Here is a 6,120-nt window from a genome sequence, read left to right on the forward strand (position 1 = left end):
GAACCTATGATGTCTTGCCCTAAGATTCTGGAACTTCACGAGGTTGATCAATTGTGGGAACACTATTAAACACAAGTTACTTTGTGTTACCAAACACCTTTTCTAAACAACTTTTTAATTATACAAGTAAAGATATGTTAATTTTCTAAAATATAGATAGCTCTAGTTTATAATGCTTGCATATCACAAACGCAGCCTCATAATGAGGTATATGTAGTTACTTTGAATCATTTTAAAATTTTGTTAAGTAGTTATATTCATATGAAAGAATATGATTATGTTCAATGAAAAATAAATAAAAAAGACAGAAAAAATATTTTACGTGTGTGATTAACTTGCTTCGTGGGAATAGAAAATTCTTACCCTCTGGCTAGGGCTCTTTTTTTTTCGTCATCAGGCAAATGGTAGTGTTACGACAGCGGAGGTCACGTGACTCTAGTAACACGCCACGCGCTTCTAGAATGTTCATGAAGCGTCGGGAGACTACTAGATACGGGGTAGTCTTGTATATATAAGACCGGCCAAGAAGCGACGGGAACAATGTGTAATTGAACTGCGGACAGAGTATTGTTGAGTTGAGCACATGAGAAGTTCGTTGTGAATTATAGCGTTTGTTAAAGCGCGACTGTGGAAACTAAGTGTATTGCAAAGTTGTATTCAGAAAGAATAAACCAGTTTTATTTAAGAAAAGGCTTGTGTCGCTAAAGTTTCGTCGGAACGAAATTTACGGAAAATTAACTAACGAACGGAAACGTAACAGTAGTCTAATAAACTATAAATAACATCATCTGAGTGTTCCAAGAAAGTGTACCTATGTTTATAGTTTTTGAGATCATTTAGTTTATATAACTGTTTAGCTCTTTAATCTCCATTAAAGTTAATTAAGAGTATTATTTCATAAATTTTAAAACTTTCTTACAACAATTGTCTAAGTAAAAAAGTTGGAGAAATGGATGTATAACTTTTGGACAGGTTAAAACTCAAGTCGCTGGCTGTGCACTCGAAATTTTACAAAATTTTAAACAGAAAAAAGAACACTGATTTAGGTAAACGGCGAAAACCAAGCTTTGAAATTAAAAAAAATGTAAGGATATTGCAATCATTAAACTGGTTAAAGGTAATGAGCTTGTATTTTTAAATAAAGTGTATTGCACCAACAAAGTGGAAGCTACTCTGAGTAATATGAATAAATTTATAGATTCCCCAGCAACCAAGGAAATCAAACTTACGAGATACCTTTTAAAGTTAAAAGACGGCAGTATAACGGAAGACATGTAAAAAGAACAAAACCAACAGGTTCACACTGTGTGATTTTATATAGAATGACTCAGGTTCACAAATAGGTATGTCCAGTTAAACCAATTATTCCCAGTGTAAGCACCTATAGTCAAGCATTAATAAGAATTTTGACCCTGCTTTTGAAGGAGTTTGCACAGAATATTTATTCTGTTAAGGATACTTTTGAATTTGACAAGAGCTTAAAACATACAGAGTTTAATGATGATGTTCATTGTGGTAGTAGTGTTACTGAGTCAACGTTTACAAATAAACCTCTAGAAGAAACATTGATCTTTGTTTCAGCCTTGTGTTTGCTGAGGATGAAATTGTACGGGATATAACTTAAGATATTTTTAAACACCTTTACATTTTGTGACAAAACAATATCATTTTATGTTTAATGGTATAACCTATGAACAGACTAATGGACTGGTTATGGGCTCCAGCATTGCTAGTGACCTTGATAATATTTTCCTCTGCTTTCATGAAAAGCTTGGTTATAGTCCTGTCTTGAACGTTTTAAGCCTGTGTACAACAGAATATATGTTCATAATACTTTTGCATTGTTTAAAGATGTTGAGTCAGTTAAAGAATTTTACAATTTTTAAATGGTAAAGATCCCAATTTAAAGTCTGCTGTTGAAAATCAACAGAATAACAAAATCTAATTCTAAAATGTTCGTGCCATAAAAACCAAGGTACATTTTTTTGCTAAACTGTATCATAAAACCACTTTCGCTAAACTTTATTCAAATATTGAAAGTTTCACTATTTTAATATTTAAAGGAAATCTGATAAAAACACAGAAATACAGAGTATTTAAAATATCAGAAAATTTTTGAAGCAAAAGTTCAGAACATTAAACAAATTCTTAGAAGTAACTATTTTCTGTTGTTGATCCTGAGTAAAATAATCACACACACACACACACACACACAAATTCCATCCGTTGTTATTTGGTGTAGTATTGTTCTTTTTGAAATTGAGAACAAATTACTTTATTTCTTCTTTTACATTTCCACAAGTTAGAACACTTATAAACTTGTTCCACACTTACGTTACAGATAACGTTCAAACCTCTCTAAAAGTATTAGGATTAATGTAATTAATCTTGTACAAAGTAACTTAATAAGCGCAATAACAAACACAGATCCAATAATTCACTAAAATACACTGACTGATTTAACTCTCTAACTTGACATAACTAAATCTATCTACAAACAGCTCTACACTCTCTTAACTTTATCATTGACCATCTTTGAATTCAAGCTGCTGTATTTATAATCTAGCTTGAAATGTATGAGAAACATTTGACATCAACTTAGAACTTTCTAGACACTTTAGGCATATCTTAACATCATGCGACCTCTAGTTAACATATAAATTACAACATTAAAATACAGCTCAAAGAGAATGCCCCTTCCTGGATTGTAAAATCCTTTGAACAAGCCCAATAAAAAGTACAATAAAATACAGCATTATATTGTCCATTCATCAAGTCTCTTTTAATGATTTTACTCTTCTGGTGTCTTGTCCTTTGTTGTCATTGGCCATTCTGTCGCTGGGTGAATTTTTTCTGCTTAGGTGGTTGGATGAATCCACTGGCAGCTTCAATCTTGAGATCATCTGGGTGTAGTCTCGAGAACAACTCTGAATTCCTTTGTAGATTGATGTTCTGCTGATAAGTTCTTCTCTGTAGCTACTCAGTTAATTATTCTCTCATAAACGTACTTCCAAAGATACTCATGTTGGATTACCTTTGGAGTGGATTGCCTTTATACGAAAAATCTGCTTAACTTTGGAGTCTGTCCTCTCACGCAACGAGAACTGTTCAGCCATGTGATGTCCCCTCGATGGAATCCATTTTTATCAGCAGTTACAAAATAACTACATTTTGCTTTATCACGATTTAGGTCTTTACTGGGTGTAGTCATGTGCAATATTTTTATTATTCATATCCCAAAAGCTTTTCCAACCACCGTTCCCATAAAATGCTGAAGTATTGGGTCTACTATGTACCAGTCACTAGAAGAAGAATTATTGCTCTCAATTCCTAATATGAGTATCTCACTTCTTGATAGTACAATGACCATCATTCCTTTTCCATTGCTCATTCAATCTCTTGTGTAGTAAGCGCCATGTAATACACATGAATTTCCTTGTCATTGACTATGAAGTGATCTGAAGCTAACCCGATCTCACATCCATGCCTTTGTAGGAATTCAGTTTCCAAAAATGCATTCTTCCTCGATATCAATTGCCCACACATCGTGAGGCACAGAGAAGCTTCTTACAGTAAGGGTAACTTCCAACTTCCCTTTTGTTAGAACTTTATATCCACCTGCTGTTCATATCATGTTGTCTTTGGAGGCAGCTTCCCACCTTTCATTACCAAATCAGGTCGAACTGTGATATCTATTGAACCAGTGTCGTTCAACATCATTTAAGGTTTCTCAGATGTTTTGTTTTTGTGTGTTTTTTCAGCTGAGCTTTATCCCATAAGACCAGCTAATTTCTGTTTCCCAATGCCTGGTTAGCCCTTTGTTGTTCCTCTGATCAGGTTTGGCTCAAAAGACTCATCTTTTGGGTATTGTCTTCTAGATGCCTTAATAGCTATTACTTCCTCTCAGTCTCGGCTGTAATGGCTAGGTTTTCTACATTTATAACAATTTTATCTTTCTGGTATTCTTTAGGATTCTTATTCTCTACAAGCATTTATTTGCAATTCTTAGAAATATGTCATTTTAAATTACACCTGAAGCACATATTTTCTAGTTGTTCATTTCTCCAATAATCTGTAACTATTTGTCTAACAAATCATATTAGTTCTTCTAAACTGTCGTCAGTGGGAGATTATGTTTCAACGCTATTCGATTTGACAATTTCATATCGTTGAGATTATGTTTTTATCTGTTTATTCTGCGACTTTAATGGATTATAGTTTTATTATCAACTACAGAGCTTCCTTGGAAAATGTACATCTACCCTGCATCAGTCTAATTTTGATATATTCGGCTGTTACAATATCTATAAATTGGTCACGTGTCAATGAATCCATCATTCTACATGAAGCGTCCAAGTAAGATAGTTGGGCAATCCTTTCAAATCTTCTGCAAGTTAAACTACAGTTTCTTCTTTCATCCTTACTCTGGACACTTCTTTCTGGTGTGGCACTCCAAACCTGTTGGATAAGACAGCTACCAATGTTTGATAGTTGTTATGGCTCTCAGCTTGAAGATTACTTAATTTAGTCAAAGCTTATTCTTTTAAATGAGCAGCAAGAAGAATGGCTTGTTGTTCACTATTCCACCTATTCACTCTATAAATTATTTCAAGCTGAGGTTAGTATGACTTCCATAGTACTTCCCATCAAAGTCTGTTGGTTTCTCAATTGGTCAATGCTGAACTGGCCAATTAAATTCTGGAACTGGATTTGGTAATGTCATGGCTGTAGTAGCTCATGAAGGCTCTTCTGTAACGGATGGTATAGCAGTAGATGTAATAAATGTAGACCGACTACCGAAACGTTGTACATTTGCTGTTATGTTAAACTTATATTAAAGTTTTACTTCATTACCCATTCAAGCGGTCTCCAACCATTAGTAGACCAAATACATTCTTCTATTTCATATCTGGTAGTAGATGGTGTTTTCAATTGGAACTCTTAAGCAAGCAAAAGGAAATGTAGCTGGTTTATTTTTTAATTCCCTTTTCAAGTGCTTTCTTCTGTTACTAATGCTATTTCCTACCTCGTTGTCGTTTTTCCGTACTTCACTTTTGACTTTGTCGATTCAATTTTTACTTCGTTGATGTCCTTCTCCATTTCGTCAAACTTGTTGTTATAATTGCTCTGTACGTCCCCTATAGCTTTATCAATCTTGTCTTTAATCAGATATATTTTTAATTTGAATTATTCTTTAAACTGGCGTTTAAAAATGACGGGGCAAGTACTACCGCCCCTACCCCATAGTATACCCTAACCTCACATTTCATAACTAACTGAAATAAATATATTTTGAGAAATCAAGCTTGAATAACAAAGAGACAGATAAGTGTAGTTGAGGCAGTCAAACGTCGTTAAATTCCTTTGTGAGCCAATCAAAATTAAGACCATTCATGAAATGAATTCGTGGCGTATTCATAGAATAATTATTGGTAAAAATCAATTTAGATTAACAACTTTAAATATATGGAAAAGCCAATGCATTTTGGTAACACTGCATTCCAACAATGGCTTTTATGTAATGTTGCTTAGCAATAAACGTATAACCCAATATTGTTGTTAGTCTATGTACTGAAAGTATAAAATTAAATATATAGACAACAAAACTGGAAAAATATTTATTGGTTTCTTAATTTAGAGACCCTATTGATTAAAGAGGTTTGTTTTATATTAAAAACGTTGATGGTATAAAAGAAAATAGTTCACTTCAGAAACGACTTAAATTTAAAACTGAATCAATATTTATATTTTCATTATTAATTTTATGCACTTGGCTTTAGGCTAGGTGATTCCACATAAGACTTTACTTTAAGCATATTATATTAACACTCACTACATTTATAAGGTTTCACTGCACTCCCTCACAGCCCGTCACTGAAATCGTAATAGGTAGACAGTAATCGAATTATTCGATCTGGATAAATGCATTTTGGCTTTTATGACTCCTCTGTTACGACAGCAGAAGTCACGTGACGCTGGTAACACGTGATGAATTTCTCGAATGATCATGAATTATCGGGTAAGCCCGAGGTTTTTCGAGACGCCCACGCTCTCTTGGTTAGTATATAAGCCTGACAAAGAAAGCCTGCGGAAATGAAAGTATGATAAAGCGAACAGTAG

The sequence above is a fragment of the Limulus polyphemus genome, unplaced genomic scaffold (assembly GCF_000517525.1).
Source record: "Limulus polyphemus unplaced genomic scaffold, Limulus_polyphemus-2.1.2 Scaffold1882, whole genome shotgun sequence".
NCBI classification, from domain to species: Eukaryota; Metazoa; Arthropoda; class Merostomata; order Xiphosura; family Limulidae; genus Limulus; species Limulus polyphemus.